The sequence below is a fragment of the Mirounga leonina genome, unplaced genomic scaffold (assembly GCF_011800145.1).
Source record: "Mirounga leonina isolate KUSES-001 unplaced genomic scaffold, KU_Mleo_1.0 Mir_96, whole genome shotgun sequence".
In the NCBI taxonomy this organism is placed as follows: Eukaryota; Metazoa; Chordata; class Mammalia; order Carnivora; family Phocidae; genus Mirounga; species Mirounga leonina.
The window spans coordinates 4,825,930-4,844,227 of NW_023270871.1; the positions used below are offsets into that span (position 1 = coordinate 4,825,930).

The following is an 18,298-nucleotide window of genomic DNA, read 5'->3' on the forward strand; positions in this document are numbered from 1 at the left end:
TCTCCTGCTCTTGAAAGTAGTGGCCTTATGAAGAAGACAACCTGTAGTGCCCTGCAGTGCAATGTCCCCTGTTCAGGAGAATCTGGCACTTTTAGGGCGTCTCCTATGTGTGTTGTGTGCACCCTACTGTTGTGGCTGAGCCATGTTTGCCTTCAGTCCAGTAATCTGCAATGGCTCTCTTTGCCTGTTGTGGGATGAGTTTGATCTCTGTGTTGTTAGTTGACCAGACTAGGGCGGCCTTGGGCTTGAATTGAGTTAGATTAGGTGTTTGCCAGAGGCAGTAACATGGAACTGCAGGGCACTTTGCCTGTGTTGTCTCCTGAGAAGCTTTTCTTGGTGGGTGGGGCCTGCAGTCTAACCAGATGTTTGCCCCTAGCCCACTTCTGGGGCTGCAGTGGAACTGGTGTGTGTGGTTATCTTCCTTTCTCTCTGGGGAAAAAGTCACTTTGGTGTGGTGCTGGCTCTTGTCTAGCTGCTTGCACACTGCCAGGCTTGTGGCATGACTTTGGATAGGCTCTAGCCAATGGCATTTTGGATGGGGCAGATCTGTAGGAGAACATGGGAACAGAATGTGTGGTGCCAGCAAGGTCCATGCTGTTCTGCTGCAGGAGACCTGCAGCTGCCTGGGAAAATTCCTTCCAAGGCCTACCAGTTTGGAGGGGGTGGGTCCACAGGAAACTTGGGGGGGGGGGGGTGTTGCCTGGTGCCTTCAAGGTCTATGCTGGCCCACTCCAAGAGGGTACCTTCAGCTGCCTGAGAAAATTCAATTCAAGGCTGGCCAGGTTGTTGGAGCTGGATCTGCAGAAATGTGCAGGTGCAGGGCTATTAGTAAGCTAGGTGGAGAGTGTTGGCACTGAGCTGATTCCCACAGATGTTCAAGTATCTAGGCTGGGGGGAGGCAGGGGAGGGAAATGGCACCTCCCAGCTCTTTTGTTCTTGGAGAAGTCTCCCAAAGATCCCTGCCCATCCAGCACATCCTCTAAGATTAGTAAATTAGTTTCCTTCCCATATACCCTAGGTGTTTTTCAAACTGCTGCTTCTGTGTTGTATCTCAGAAAGGCTGTTTGTTATGTTGTTTCTTTCAGGGTGGGAATTCCATTTCCTATAGCCCTCCAGCTTTCACAGAACTGAAACCACTCATTTTTAAAGTTCCAGTTGCTAAGCTTCTCTGATTGTAAGAACTCGTAAAGCCAAGCCAAACATTATGGGGATTTGTCTTCCTTGTGTGGGTCCCCCATGCCTGAGGTGCCTCTTGTGGGGGTCTGCTCCTCCCCCTCTACACATCTGTTGTGTCTCTCCCTCCTGTGGACAGTCCAGTGAGTCCATTTAGCTCCTGACTCTATCTCTACCCTTCCTACCCTCTTTGATGTGGCCTCTTTCTCTACATTTAGCTTTGGAGAGTCTGTTTTGCCAGTCTTTGAGTTCATATTTACACTGATGTGGGTGTTAACTAGTTGTATCTGTGGGACAAAGTGAACTTAGTTTCCTCCTACTCTTCCATCTTCCTTGAGCATTCCTACTCTTTTAATTCTTAAAACTGCCTATGGATTTAGTGCTATTATTATTACCATTTCACTGGTAATAAAAACTAAGGCTTGGCATGATCTGGTAACTTTCCCAAGTTTATACGCAGTAAGTTAGTGGGACAAAATTTTGAGTCTGATTCCAGAGTTTGTGTTAAATACCTGAATAATTAGCTGGGACACTTTTCACTCGTAAGAAGTAAAAGGTCTCTATTTATGTGATCATAATATTGTAATACCTCACAGACAACCAAATAGAATACGATGGGGTTTTGTTTTCTCTATGCAAACAAAACAAAACACAAAAACAAACCAAAAAAATAAAAAATAAAAATAAAAATTTAATTGGTCCCAGGACAGTAATTCTTTATGATGGTCCATGTCATCTTAGGGCAAATTAAGTGAAGGAGATGAGATTTTCTTTAGATGATTAATGGGGGAGAAGAAGATGAGATTCTCTTTAGATAATACAGTAAAAGCGATATGGCTTTTTTAAAAAGGTGAAACAATCTTGTTCTGTGATCTTTCTCACTAAGAAGAAGCTATTTACAAGTGTTACTTTGCTCCACTGGGATTCTGCCATCTAAGGGTGAAGTTTGATTTCTCCCTGATATTGTGTGGAGTTTTTGGGAGGTAAACAATCTTGAGCCTAGGCATTTGGGAAATAAACGTGAGATTATACAAGCTGGGTGCTATGACATTACTGCCACTCCAAATTCCCTGAGTGGGTATAATGTCTTGGTCCCAACTGAAGTGATGCTTCCTTTTATCATCTGCTCAAGAGAACTACCGTGTGAAGTCAACTCAGTCCAGGAAAAGTATTGACAAAATAGATAAAGTCTGGTTTGTGTAGAGAAATTCTAGACTGAGAGCTCCTGCTTTCTAGTGAGACACTTCTACCCAGGGAATGATTTCACTGTGCTTTCCTGCTAATGCCCCTTCCCTGATGGATCTATCTCCAAACCTAGAGAGTGTTCTAGCTTTCACAAAGATTTTCCCAGGATAAGCTCAGTTCTTCGTACAGCTTCCTGGATGTCGTCTTCTATAACCGTAAATAAACTGGCCCTGTCAGGACACAGAGGAGCCTCAACAAACTCAAGAAGGTCTCCAGAGGCTCTCTGGGGGCAACTTTTATAGTAATTTCAGTAACATTATGGTTTTAAAATGGTTAGATTAAATGATTTTTTTTAAGTTGCACTAGCTTTAACATTCTATGAATAAATAGAGTTTGTGGGCAGGCCTGGAAACATGCTCATCACATTTCTCTGGGAAAATGCATTACAAATCCAAATACATTCAATTAATGGACTTCTGGAACACAGTTCATTAAAGTTGGGAACAGACTAAGTGGGAAAGAAACATATAGGCTTTGGAGGAGAATATATTGTGTCCATGTTTGGCAGAGCCCAGAGTCACTTTGCTATTTCAAATGCTGAAATAAACATGGGGCCCATTTGTTGGGGCTGAGAGAGCTCCTGAATGTTTTGACTGACTTTGATGATGATTTATTTTTTCTCTAACTTGATCTTCTTAGCTGGCTGTCTTAATAGTTGCAATGATAATATTCACTCACAAGGAGAGTTATAAAAATAATAGAAACTGGAAAACTGGCTTCATGAGGAAGGACTTAAATAATTTCTCTTATTAAGTATATGATGCTATAAAGGAACTTCAAAATATTTTTACTGAATTTGAAAGGATGTTGTATAGGTAGATACATAGATAAAACATATTTTGTACAAAACGTGAGGACCCACAATCAGCTGGGTATGAATATTCTCAAAGGCAAACTAGCAAATAATTTTTACTATCCTTGAAAATCTGAGAATCATGAGTGTGGAATTTATGAGCTACCTTTGTATTTATTTCCTAAGCTTGGGAAATGAGAGTGTGAGATCAATGGTCTAAAAGCTAAGAATGACACCAAATCTGGTTATGAAAAACAAGAGCTTTAAATGATGAACAACTGCAAACTCTCCTTTTAAACTTTTTGGGAATAAACCCCACTCCCCTCTTCTTCCTCTTCCTTCTCAAATATTATAAATCACTAAGAGGTGAGGAGATGAGGCCTGATCCCAAAAGTGAAGACAGATAGTATGTGTCATGAGATAGTGATGTTCTGGAACCTAAGAATCATTAATGCTGTTAGTAAAATTTTTGAACTGAGATGGAGAGAGCACCCAGCATGGCCAAAAGTTTAACCAACCCCAGATAGACTATGATACCAGTAAGTGATGAGCTAATGGTAAGAATGCAATTGAGAAACCCAGCCATCATACAATGTAAGGTCAATATCCATTAAATATCCAGTAAATGAAAGATCCTTTACATTAGGGATTCTTAATTGGGATTGCAAGAAGATGGGGTCATACACCCTGGGGAATAGATTATTCAGAATCATGAATCATGAATCATTTGGGGGATTATTTTTACACCACTTACTGAACTTCAGAAATTCTAATATATACGTAGGGTTGTGTTTTGATTTTTCTATCCTCCTCCCCTGCCTCCCCAGTAATAATCCTGTGTGTTGGGATGGGAAAAAGAAATCCTGACAACTAGTGACTTATATGGAGAAAGAATGTCTTTGAGAATAGTTGCTGGAAACAAACTGGTTGGAAAAATTTCCTTTTCTAGATACAAAACTTTGGTCACTCTATTATCTCTAAAGCCTAGTTTCTATACACATACTCACATCCTAATTTCTTTTTGTTTCTTGTTTTGTTTTGTTTTGTTTGTTATTGTTGCTTTGAGTATGTAACCAAGGTAACAGTTGAATTATCTGAGTCCTGGGATCATAATATGACCCTTGATGAGATTTTTATTAATTATAAGAATTTATTCTATCTTGAGGCTGTTTAGATCTGTCCACTGGTGCAATTTGGAGTAGATCATTTTTTCAGTAACAGTCTCCTTCTACAAGACAAAACATTTTCAGTACTAACCATGAAGCTCAGTAAACAATACTAGTGACCAGAAAAGATAATGGCAATTCTTGGTTATTGTACTTCATATATATATATATATATATAAAGTATATTTAATTATACCAGCAAAAATAGATAAAAAATAAATATAACAGTACAGAAAGGGAAAATAATGGGCTAATATTTTTAATTATAATGATACACTTTTTGAAATAAGAAATAAAAACTTTTAACCACATTTTGGCCTGTCACAATAATGAATAATAATATTACAATATCTGGTTTCAATCCCTAACTTCTGAAAAACTGAAATGACTTCATAAATATTATTTTTCTTTGTGCATTTATGTTCAATAGATAGCACAGCCAAATTTTTCATTGATATTTGCTCATAATTGATCAAAAAACAATTTTTTATTAATTTTAATTTAAAATATTTCTTTCACACGCAGCAACAGTCATATAGATTGTTAGAAAATTGCTAAGAGTTTTCAAAACTTTATTTTTTAGAACAATTTTAGATTTACAGAAAAATTATGAATATGGCAGAAAGAATTCCCTTGTACACACACCCAGTTTTCCCTATTAACATTATACATTGGAATGGTACATTTATTACAACTAATGAACCATTATTATTAACTAAAGCTCATACTTTATTCACACTTCATTAGTTTTTTACCTAATGTCCTTTTTCTGTTAGGAAAAAATCATAAACATAAGAATGTTAGGAAGAGATCCAAAAAAATCCCTTTTCATAATACATTCAGGAAATTGCAAAACTATCATGTCTGTTTGGACCAATTCTAGCAACTTTCAAGTGATATATTCACAAAAAAGTTAAATTTCTATGTATTTTGTGGGGAAGCTTGAGATCACTTCTGATATAATGTATTTGTACTTTTGAACAGTCAATTTGAAATAAAAAATGATACCCCAGTGATTATCAAATTAAAGAAATAGAAATTGAGTTCTTAGTCTTGAGATGACCACATGACCCCGAGTCTGTGTGTGTTGAGGGCTGCTGGTTTAACTGGGCTTTCTCCAAATTAACTCCTATGTAGAACACAATGCTTATTTGAAGATAAGTATTAGACGTGCTAATTTGTAGCTTATTTATATATTATTAAATTTCAACAGTACTAAGGACAGTTAGCACTTAGACCAACAACAAAAAAATTTTTTTTCAAAGATGAGTATTGTGTCCTTTATGTTGTTTAAAATTGCTCATCAAAGCAGACATTTAGTTGATTTATTAATGTCTTTAAATCTTTTGCAGAAAACCCTCATCCCCTTATTGACTGCACCCACCACTCTGCACTTAGTAACTCACTGGGTACATTGGTTCCCACAGCACAGAGATGCAAATCTCAGCTTCCTTCAACTGTTTTCATAAGAAATCTGTTTACTCTAATCTAAGCAAGTATTTTGCAAAGTTTTTTTTTCCAGCTTTATTAAAGTATAATTAACAAATAAAATTGTAAGATATTTAAAGTATATAACGTGATGGTCCGATGTAGGTAAACAATGTGAAAGAGTTCCCCCCATCAAGTTTAATAACACATCCATCATCTCACATATTTACCTTTTTTTGAGAACATTTTAGTTCTACTCCATTAGCAGATTTCAATTATAAGATAACAGTGTCGACTATAGTCACCACGTTTTACATTAGACCACAGACCTTATTCATCTTATAGCTGAAAGTTTGTAGCCTTGTACAAACTTCTTATCTCCCAACCTCCAGTCCCTGGCAAATGTTTTTCTCTTCTGTTTCTCTGAAGTGGCTTTTTCTTTTTTTTCTAGATACCACATATAAGTGATACTCTGTTGGCTTATTTCACTTAGCATAATGCCTTTCAGGTTTATCTGTATTTTTGCAAATAACAGGATTTCCTTCTTTTTCAAGGTGTTGATATTCCATTGTCAAGTTTTTAAAAATGTGCTGATGAGGAGGTGTGTTAAGGTCAGGCTCACAACGTTTAGTCTTTTGGTGTCATGGCTGACACTCCCCACGCTCCCACCCTCATCCATCTTTCTCTTTACCTCAGAAACAGCACACAAACCACTCCTGCCCCTGTCACTGCATGCACTCCTCGGTGCCTTACCATCTGCTTTTCTCCCCCATGGCCAAGATTATTAATGAGTTTTTAAATATCAATTCTCCCATCAAAGGAATTCTCATAGGGACTGCCAACAGAATGGCACTTATCTGTTTCTTTGTATAAATGATCAGGCCATATGTAATTTTTTTTCAAAGAATAATTAATCTTTTCCCATAGGATTTTAGTTTCTAGAATATTGTGTATCAGTAGTTGTCATCAGTCAAGTTTGTGATTTTTACCTAGAAAAACATCAATACTAAGAAGTGAAATGGTTTCTCCTTACTTTCGAAACTGATTGTAAATTCTCCTTACTTTCGAAACTGATTGTAAACCTAATTCTACAGCTTGTCTCATGTACTTAAAAATCATCATACTTAAAGCATTGTCATTGGTTAAGCCCCTTTATTCACATTTTAGGAAAAGCAAAGGAAAAGCACACATTCTTTTAGAAACTCTTTATATATTTATAAGCAATTATTAATAAATACTTGGCTGTTTTTTCCTTTTGATCAGATTACATAACTTTCATGTGTCAAATTTCCCCTCCTACTTATCATTTTCCAAAACTTTAATCACTCCTCTTGTTCTTTCCTTAGCCTTTCTGCATTTACATTTATTTGTATTTATTTGATTAACTGTGATTAAATAGTAATAATATACACAAATATTTTAATATTTTGGCTGCTTGTAATGTTCTATAAATGCCTCTTGATCCTGATCACATTGAATTAGTGTGTTCTAATTTAATATAAGTACTTTAAGTGTCTTCCATGCTCCCATTTTGGTTATTTCCTTTATACAACCCATTTCCTGCTTTTGCTGGATACAGAGCAGGGTGTTTTCTATTTTTGTTTTTAATTTTACTGTTCCCCAGGGCTTCCTTAACTGTGTTTTTCTTGGGGAGACAACATCTTGCTTGTGAATATTTAAGGCATGACTAAAGTATACCCACACGGCACTTGATTTGTTAAATGAAGGTTGTTTTTTTTTAATGAAATATTTGGTTAATAGGTAACAAAGACAATTTATAATATATCATTCCACAGCCTACTATCTAGAATTTTCTCAGTGGAATATAATTCCAGAAATAATCTCTTTTCATATTTGTTATTTATCAGATTGTGGATCTCAAAGTTTGGTGATGATAGCCAGTGAAATGCAATGCTCAAGGAAGGAGGTAAATAATGTTATTTGAATGCATTTGATAGCTTTCTGATTTACATAAAACACTTTACTATATTCTCCCAACTGTCATAATATAATTCCAATTTAGAGATGAGGAAATTAGGGTTTATCGATGATCAAACCTTGGCCTTGGCCATGGTTGTATGACCACCTTCTGCTCAAGTTAATTTTTTCCTGATTTTTGCAGAGCCCATAAATTCAGAGACTGTAATTTGTTGGTATATTTTGGCCCCCAGTTTTTAAAATAATAATGTGTTAAATATTGTTATCAAAAAACTTTTCATATGAAACCAGCTACATAGAAAATTTTTGCCCCTTTCCCTTATTCACTCTTGTGATAGGGATGACTGCAACAATATGTTCTTTCTACATGGTCTTCTTACAACTTCACTTTGACACTGCCTCTATCAAGGAGTAGGGTCTATATTCTCTGCACTGGAATCTGGTTGTCAGTAATAGTAACACTTCATGATTTTTCTGTGCTAAATCATAAAAGGTGATTTTTTTGCCTTGTTCTTTTGGGACATTCACTCAATCCAGTCACTATACTGTTAGGAAGCCCAAGCAGCTTGCAGAGAGGTCCATATGAAGAGAATCCAAAGCTCAAGTCATAGCTACACAAGACTGAACTCCCAGCCAACAGCCAGCCCCAACTTGTCAGCCATGGAAGGGAGTCATCTTGGAAATGACCCTGTAGTCCCCAGTTGAGCTGATGCCACATGGAGCAGAGGGGAGTCTTCCACACAGACTCTTGCTGGAACTGAAGATATGAAAGCTAAATAACTACTGCTGTATTTCTAAGCCACTAAGTTGCTTGATGATTTGTTGTTCAACAGTAAATAAGTAGAACAAGTGTCAATTATTCTTTTTGATTCATGGAAAACTTACTTTTAAAAATCATTTTCATTGCACTACAGTTCTGAAAGTTTCCTTCCATTAGATGAACTTAGACCTAATCTGATAAAAAAAAAAACAACCCCCCAAATTTCCCAACTCCATGAAGGCTTGCATAAATCCAAAATCATTTTTGTCTTGTAGTTTCGTACTTATCCTGCTCTATTATACAACCTTGATTGTTTTGAGAAGAAACATTCGGAAAAAAAGAAATTAGAACTAAATTAAAAAGAAAAGAATTTATTTTTGCTGGACTTGCTGCAGTGGTATCAATAGGGAAAGTAAGCTTTGCACTAGTTAACATTTTAATAAGAATCTATTTGAACCTCAGACTATTCCATCAGTACACATTATTTAACTTCTATTAATTCTATAATTGAATAGGTGTATTATTAACTTGTGGATTCATCCTTCTACCAAACCTATTTTCTTTCACTCAGAGTGTATCTCTTTTCAGTCCACTTTTTAATATCATATTCACAAATTTCTTAAAATTTGACTTTTTGGGGCGCCTGGGTGGCTCAGTCAGTTAAGCGGCTGCCTTCGGCTTGGGTCATGATCCCAGGGTCCTGGGATCGAGCCCCGCATCCGGCTCCCTGCTCAGCGGGGAGCCTGGTTCTCCCTCTCCCTCTGCCTGCCTCTCTGCGTAGTTGTTCTCTCTGTCTCTCTGTCAAATAAATAAATAAAATCTTAAAAAAAAAAAATTTGACTTTTCAATTTTTTTTCTTTCCTTTTTTTTTAGTCTTACCATGATAATTGTTCATGGTCATGGTTATCCAGACATAGACATCCATTTGACAGGCTTGTAAAATCATCAGTTATATTGTTCATCTGCATATTTTATCATAGCATAAGTAGACCATATTCTGCAATGGTGTTGAATAATAAATATATGACTCATTTTAATTATTCAAAAGGAGTAGGTGGAAAGAAACTCTGGAAAGTCACACAGGTGGCCTCACTTTATTATAACTTTCTGACGGTCTGTATTCTGGGAACACTAAACCTTAGTGTCTAGTGTCACAACTGCCTTAACATTCATTTCCCTTCTTTGGAAAACAAAAGTTTAAGTGGGGACTTGAGCATAGGTAATTTACTTAGGAAGTATCTCTAGGTAATGCATATGGGGATTGAAGGAGTATAACCTAGAAGGAGGGAAAGGAACAATAGGAGTAATTTATCAATTTGGTATTGCTGTAGCCATAGGAGCTCAATTCTTCTGAGAGCTTCTGATGAGCTGTTTAGAAGGTACACACTCCACTGGCCCATCAGAAATGCAAATTGGAAGATAGAATGATTAAGAATTTCAAGGCAGTTAACCAGGGCACTAAACTCAGAACCCTGTGTGACTGCATTGGTTACACAGCCATGTAACTGGCCCTGCTTATGATCTTTGAGTTGTGGCACTAAAGCCTGGGGATGCTTGGTTGTCTTAAGGCAAAGCAGAGACTGAAGGTGTGAACGCAGGAGCTGGGAGGCCAAGGGGGTCTTAAGAACATGAGCTCATGAACTTTAGGAACACACACAATCTCAGGGAAGCATTTAGATTCAAGCAACTTAGAAAGCAGCAGTTCAATGTACACCCACCTAACTCTAATGAAAAGGCAAGTGCCAACTGACATTTGGGTTACACCTGGATTAGAACAACTTGGCCACATTCCTTTTTGGAACAGCTTTAACATACTTCAATTCATGTGGAGTTTTTGATGAGAAGTTCTTGAGTCTAAACACTTTGCTATTTATCTTATTTCTTCATCCTGTATTAATATTGCATTAGCCAGACAGGGCTGCCATAACAAAATACCATAGTCCAGGTTGCTTAAACAACAGAAATTTGCTTCTGACAGTTCTGGAGACCAGGAAATCCAAGATCAAGGTGTGAGCTGACTTGGTTCTGTTGAGAGCAGTCTTCCTCATTTATAGGTGGCTATTTTTTTGCTATATCCTCACATGGCTTCTCTTCAGTACATGCACATGGAGAGTGAGAGAGAGAAAGAGAGAGAAAGACATCTTTTCTTTTTTTTCCCCTAAACATTTATTTATTTATTTTATATATAGAGAGAGAATGAGTAGGAGGAGCAGAGGGAGAGGGAGAGAGAATCTCAAGCAGACTCACTGCTGAGCATGGATCCCAACTTGGGGCTTGATCCCAGGACCCTGAGATCATGACCTGTGATGAAACCAAGAATTGGACACTGAACCGACTGCACCACCCAGGAGCCCCCTTTTCCTTTTTTATAAGACCATTAATCCTATACTATGAAGATCCATTATTATGACCTCATTTAACCTTAATTACCTCCTAAAAGCCCTATCTCCAGTTACACTGGGGGATCAGGGGACTAGGGCTTTAACATACAAACTTGGAGGGGACACAATTTAGTCCATAGAAAATATATATTTTAAAATCCTAAGTGATGAAGGGTGTGACTGGGTGGCTCAGTCATTTAAGCATTTGACTCTTGATTTCAGCTCAGTTCATGATTCCAGGGTCCTGGGATTGAGGCCCAAGTTGGGCTCCGTACTCAGCAGTGAGCCTGCTTGAGATTCTCTCTCTCCCTCTGCCCCTCTTCCCTCCCTCTCTTAAAAAATATAATAATAATAATAAATAAAATAAAATCCTAAGTGTTGAATTATTTATTCACATTCAATTTGATGCTTTATTTGGCTCATTTTTCAAACTTGCTGCAATACTTGGGGCTCTTATTCTACAGAGTTGATACCTACTCAGTTTTATTGCCATCCCATGCCCCTGTATTTTTTTAGATCCTTCTATCTTCACATGGAAAAACTGATGGACTCTAAAATTTGCCCCAACCCCAAATACATCAATATGCTAATCAGATGAGATCAGGCGTGTTCAGGGTGGTATGGCCATGACAATATGTTAATCTGAATAAACGGTTCTTCCATTTGTTAAGATTTACTTCATTGAGAGACCATTTGGGCTATAATAGTAATAGTTTTCTCTTTCAGAAGAGGTGTATAGAGATCAAACAAGCTGGCTCTGTTTTCATCTCTTCTAAGCAATTGTGCTGGAAATTTGGTATTCAGTTCTGGGTGCTGCACTTAGAGGGTCACTGATTCACTGACATCTGTCCAGTAGGGATAGTGAATGGTTTTGGAGCATGATCTATGAGGAACATTTGAAATTCTCAGAAGAAAAGAGGATGTGGGGTTATCTCTCTGATTTTAAGTGTTTAAAGTCTTGTGATATGACAGAGAAATTAGACAATCCTGAGTACCTTCAAAAAACAGAACTTTTATTAATGGATGGATGTGGGTGGAAGGCAAATTAGTTTGAGGAAGAAATTTTGAACAGACAGAGTTGTGCAAAAGGAGGAGTTCTCTGAAACATGATTTTGGAAGCTTTTCCTTATTGACAGTATTCACACAGGGGAAGAATATTTTATACCATGGTCACTGGCCAAGATTGAATTTGTCCAAAGCAGTGGAATTGAGTTTGAATAGCAAGGAATGGTTCTTATATTGTGAGACACCATTTGGTGCTTTGAGAAGGCTTATTTTCTGTTATAAAGTCTTGTGTTAAGGACTGCATAGTGTCTGTATTCATTTTCTAGGTATGTCATAACACAGTACCACAAACTAGGTGGCATCGCACAACAGAAATTCATTATCTCAGAGTTCTAGAGGCTAGAAGTCCAAAAGCAAGATGTTGGATCATGTTCCCTCTGAAGTGTGTAGGGGAGAGTATTTCCTTGCCTCTTCCAGCTTCTGGTGGTTCCCATCAACCCCTGGCATTCATTGGCTTGCTGACTATCTTTGTCTCTGTTGTCACATGGCATTTCTCTTCTCACAATGTCATCAGTCATATTTAATTAGAGCCCACTCTAATGAACTCAACTTGACTACATCTAGAAAGACCCTATTCCTAAATAAGTTCACATTCATAGGCACCTGGAGTTAGGACTTCAACATATCTTTTTGGAGGACACAATCCAACCTGTAACAGTGACCCAAGGAGGTTGACAAACTGCCCTGTGATCCTGTCTCTGTCCCTGCCATGCTCATTTATGTAAGCAAGTCAATTTACCTCTTGGAACTACAGTTTCTGCTTCTGTAAAATGAAAGCAGTAACTTTCTCTGGCCATCTGAGAGGGTCTGATGTGACTATATAAAGAGTTGGCATGTAGACATATGATCTCAAAAGCTTTATATATGGATAACTTTACTGCAACTCTTTCAATATAAGTGTGTCTCCAAACAATAACTTATGTTTTCTTTTGAGCATAATTAAAGCATGGACTGCTTAATTTCCAGCTGGTATGAAAAATCTCATGAACATTAGCTACAAAAAGCCAAAAGGCAGGATCTGCAAAGAGAACATGAGAAACAGCACAGATTTATTTCATTTTGCAGGAGTCTGAGAAAATGAACTTAGTCAACACCATCTACCCAGTCCACATGAGGAAAAGAAAAACACAAGGAAACCGTTTTAAGAATTTATTTTAAAAAAATTTAAAAAAAAGAATTTATTCTAAGATTTATGATCTAATTTTTCTCTATGACAGTCACTTTGTTCCCACAACATCCTATTCAAAGACTTTCTGGTGACCTAAATCTGTCATTTTCTCTTAACAGGCCCTTGTTTTCCATCCTGTCCTTGATTTCCAGCTGCTTTTTGTGCTCACTGTTGATTACTGTCAGTGATAATTTGGGGAGGCATGCAACATGTTTCCAAACAAAGGGATGGATAGTCTGGCATTTGAGGAAGGACTATAAAAAGACATTTCAATCTGGAACCATATAAGCTGGGAGGATGTGTTCTCAAAGGCTTAAAGTAATAGATATAGACTGAGAATGTCAAAAACAATCTCAAAAAAGAAGAACCAAGTTGAAGGACTCATACTTCCTGGCTTTAAAACTTATTACAAAGTTATAGCAATCAAGATGGTATGGTACTAGAATAGACATATAGATCAATGGAACAGAATTAGAGTTCAGAAATAAACTTATATTATGGTAAATATATTTTCAACAAGGGTGCTAAGACAATTCAGTGGGAGAAAGAATAGTCTTTTTAATAAATGGTACTAGTAGGGACAATGGAATGCTCACATGCAAAAGAGTGAGATTGGAGCTCTCCCTCACACCATTTGCAAAAATGAGCTCAAAATGGATCATAGACGTAAATGTAGGAGCTAATCTAGAAAACACTTGGAAGAAAACAGGAATAAACCTTAGCAACCTTGAGTAAGGCAATGGTTTCTTTGATATCACACCAAAAACACAAGACCTAAAAGAAAAAAAAAATAGATGAATGGGCTTCATCAAAATAAAACACTTTTGTGCTGCAAATGATACCCACAAGAAATGAAAAGACAACCTATAGAACGGGAGAAGATATTTGTAAATCATATGTCTGATAAGAGACTTGTATCCAGAATATATAAAGAACTCTGACAATAATATAAGGGTATATAGTCCAATTTAAAAATAGGCAAAGAATTTGAACAGATTTTTTTCCCCAAAAGCTATACCAATGACCAATGAGAACATGATATAATGTGATTAGTCAATAGGGAAATGCCAATCAAAACCATAGTGAGATACCACTTTACACTCGCTAGGGTAGACATAATAATAATAATAATAATAATAATAATAATAATAATAATAAAAGATGGAAAAGCAAGCTCAGTGAGAAAGGGAGGGTGGCAGAGAGGTCTGAGCCCTGATGATCAAGGATGATTTCACTGGGCATAAGGATGTTACACTGGAGACAGTTGAGTAGAAGCAGAGATAGAAGTTCCTGCCAGCCTGCTGAGGCCAATACAAATACCCAGAGTATGAGTCATCAATCAGACACCCTCCACATGCCCTGTGGTCAGGCAGAAACATGAGAGACCCAGCAGGAATTATGTCCTGACAATATATTGTGACCTTGCTAAATTTACTTCTTAACCCTAGTAGTTGGGGGGATGTGGGGACTTTGAAATATACACAGTCATGTTGCCTATGAAAAAGATGATTTTCCTTCTTCCTTTTCAATATTTATGTTTCTTACTTACTTTTCTTTTCTAAGCATGCACTGCCTAGAACCTCCAGTACAATGTTGAAAAAAAATATGTGAGAGGATATTCTTGTCCTGTTCTCAATCTTAGCAGGATTGAGTTCAGTCTCTCACTCTCAAGTACAATAGTACTGTAAGTATTTTATACTGTCCTTTACAGATAGAAGTTTCCTTCTGTTCTTAGTTTGCTGACTTTATCATGAATGACGATTCAGTTTTGTCAGATGTTTTTACCTGCATCTTTAGAAATGATGTAATTTTTCTATTTTAATTATTAATGTGGCAAATTGCATTTGGTTTCATAAAAATGTTAAATTTTATATTTCTGCAATAAGCCCCTTTAATCATGATGCACCATTCTTTATATATTGTTGAATTTGATTTGATATTTTCTTTAGAATTTTGCGTGTATTTTCATGAGAAATAGTTCTATAATTTTGTTTTTTTCATTTTTTTAAAGTTTTTATTTATTCATTTGAGACACAGAGATACACACACAGAGAGAGAGCATGAGCAGGGAGAGAGGCAAAGGGAGAAGGAGAAGCAGGCTCCCCGCTGAGCCAGGAGCTTGATGTGGGCTTCGATCCCAGGACCCTGGGATCATGACCTGAGCCGAAGGCAGATGCTTAACCATCTGAGCCACTCAGGCGCCCCTAATTTTCTTTTTTTCTAATGCATAGTTGGTTTTGGTATCAGGGTAGTTCTGGCCCCATAAATGCATTGAGAAGTGCTCCTCTATTTTCTGAAAGTTTATGTCAAATTGATTTTTTTTTTAATTTTAAATATTTGGTAAAATCCACCTGTAAACCTGCCCCCCCCCCCCAAGAAAAGGACAGTAACAAGTGTTGACAAACATGTGGTGAAGTTGAAACCCTCCATACATAGCTGAGGGCAGTGTGAAATGGTGTAGCTACTTTGGAGAATGGTTTGGCAGTTTCTCAAAATAGAATTACTTTATGACTCAGTCATTCCACTCCTAGGGATATATCCCAGGAGAATTGAAAACATATGTCCAGACAAAAACTTGTGCATGAACATTCACAACAGCATTAGTCATAGTAACCTCAAGTTGGAAACAACCCAAAAGGCTACAATTGATGGATAAATAAACAAAATGTGTTGTATCTATACAATTGAATGTTACTTGAATTGAATTCAGTAAATAAGAATGAAGTGCTGATAACATGCTACAACACGAATGAACCTTGAAAACATTACGTTAAGTGAAAAAAGCCAGTCATCAAGATCACATATTGTATGATTCAACTTGTATGAAGTAGGCGAAGGTATAGAGACAAAAAGTGGATTCATGTTTGACTAGAGCTGGTGGCAGAGAGGGATGGGTAATGGCTGCTGATGAGTATAGAATTTCCTTTGGGGATAATGAAAATATTCTAAAATTAGATGATGATTACACAACTCTGTGCCATTGCATACTTTAAATAGATAAACTGTATAACATGTGAATTTCATCTCAATGAAGCTTTTGAAATATGCTATGGCAAAAAATAAAAGCATGTAGTATTTATAGGATAGTCAAGAAAGGAAAATGAAGAAATAATATGCAAACTGAGTTCTGAAAAATGTTTAGGAATTAACTAGGTGAAAAGTGAAAGGAAGAGTCTAATAGACTGAAGCAACAGTCTAGACAAATCTTGCCATAGGAAAGATTGTACTGAGGCTGCAGTAGGCCGAATGCTATGATGGCCCCCAGAGCCCCAGAGTCCCCACACTGATGTTTACGCCCTGTGCAGTCTCCTCCCTGTGAATGTGGTGGAGACCCATGGCTTACTTCCAGCCAATAGAATATGACAAAGGTGAAGAGATTTTCTAGATGTGGTTGAAGTTCCAAATCAGTTAATTTGAGTTAATCAAAGTGAAATTATCCTGAATGGGTCTGACTTAATTAGATGAAAACTCGTAACAGAGGGCCTGGGGACTCTCTGAGGAGAGAGACTCTCTCTCTGTTGCTGTCTTTGATGAAGCAAAGTGGCCTGTTGTGAGAAGGCCTCTTGAGAGAGCAATGTGGCATGGAACTGTGGCCTCTAGGAAGCTTCCTAGGTGGCCTCCAGGAACTGAGAGTGTTTTTCAGACAAAAGCCAGCAAGAAAACAGGGATCATACTCTAGATGCAAGGAAATAAATTTTGCCAACAACACAAATGAGATTGGAGGTTGCTTCTTCCCCAACTGATTCTATAGATGAAAATGCAACCCGACTGCCCCTTGACTGCAGCCTGGTGAGACCTGAAGGCAGAGGGCCGAGTTCAGGTGTGACTGTAGTCCTGGCCCACAGGAACTTTGACAGAATATATGTGTGTGTGGTTGCAAGCCTTTAAATTTGTGGTAGTTTTTATGCAGCAAATAAAACAGAACAGTGTTGCTAGAGCTTTAGGAATGGGGTGATAGGAAGTAGGGGGTACGGGAGTGCGGGAGAATGGAACAAGACACACCAGAGAGGGGGGCATGGTCAGATCAAGTAATCTCTTCTTTTACAGGTGAGTGAGAAACCATGGCTGGTTTCTGAGCAGGTGATAGGATACGATCAAGGAAAAATTTAAAAAGATCTCTCTGGCAGTTTTCTAGAGACTGGATTGGAGATGGGCAAGACAGAAGTCATGGATGGTTAGAATACTTATAATTCTAGTGAGGGATTTAATTAGGTGGTAACTTCTAAGGTAGGACAATGAGCTGAGAAGGAGGAAAGCTTGTGTGAACTGAGTGAATCCAGGGTGAGGTGGACATTCCAAGCTGGCACTATTTGGGGTTCATTTCACTGATTGGAGCAACATCATACAAGACAACTATGTTTTCTATATCAAGAATTGTGAGTCTATATCTCTCAAGTGAAATGTCTCTTTTCAAAGGCATCTAGGACCTCTTGAAAAGAATCTTCTATGGCACCATCCCAGGCCCCATCCTTCCCAGTGTGTCTCTATCAACCATCTTTCTCTCTTGAAATGGCTCCTTTTTCTTATACATGATCCACAATGTGGCTTTTCCACCTCTTTCTCGTCTTTATGTCCCTGGCTTTTTCTGACTCCTCTTCCTCTTTCTGCCCCCTAGCTGTGGACAAGCATCAACATTTTCCAAACCACCATGGTAGAATTGTGAGGCATCTTTAACTTTTCCCTGTCCCTCAGTTCTTTTCTTTTCTTGTCTTTTTTAAGATTTATTTATTTAATTATTTGACAGAAAGAGAGAGAGAAAGAGAATGAGCTCGCGCAAACAGGGGGAGCAGCAGGCAGAGGGAGACAAAGAAACAGGCTCCCTGAAAAGCAGAGAGCCCGATGCGGGGCTTGATCCCAGGGTCCTGGGATCATGACCTGAGCTGAAGGCGGATATTTAACCCACTGAACCACCCAGGCGCCCCCCTGTCCCTCAGTTCTGTATCAACGTTTCTCGATGATACTTAGACTCACATATTTTGCAGTCACATTTTGGAAAGGTATGAGAGATCATAACTCTAGTTCAACAATCCTTATTTTACAGATAAGGATTCTGAGCCTAGTGGGGCAAACCAAGCTTTTATATCCTTTCTTCTTCTTCTTTCTTCTTTCTTCTTTTTTCTTTCTTTTTTCTTCTCTCTTCTTCTTCTTCTTCTTCTTCTTCTTCTTCTTCTTCTTCTTCTT

The 18,298-nt window shown here is 37.8% G+C and overlaps 1 long non-coding RNA gene across 1 annotated transcript in view; it reads right to left on the minus strand.

Moving 5' to 3' along the window:
• Window positions 1-7,892: 7,892 nt before the first annotated feature.
• LOC118006342 overlaps window positions 7,893-18,298 on the minus strand; it is a 48,723-nt gene continuing 38,317 nt past the window's right edge. Inside the window, exon 3 of the long non-coding RNA XR_004678053.1 lies at window positions 7,893-8,500. This is a non-coding gene — a long non-coding RNA (uncharacterized LOC118006342). The remainder of the gene's footprint in view (window positions 8,501-18,298) is intronic.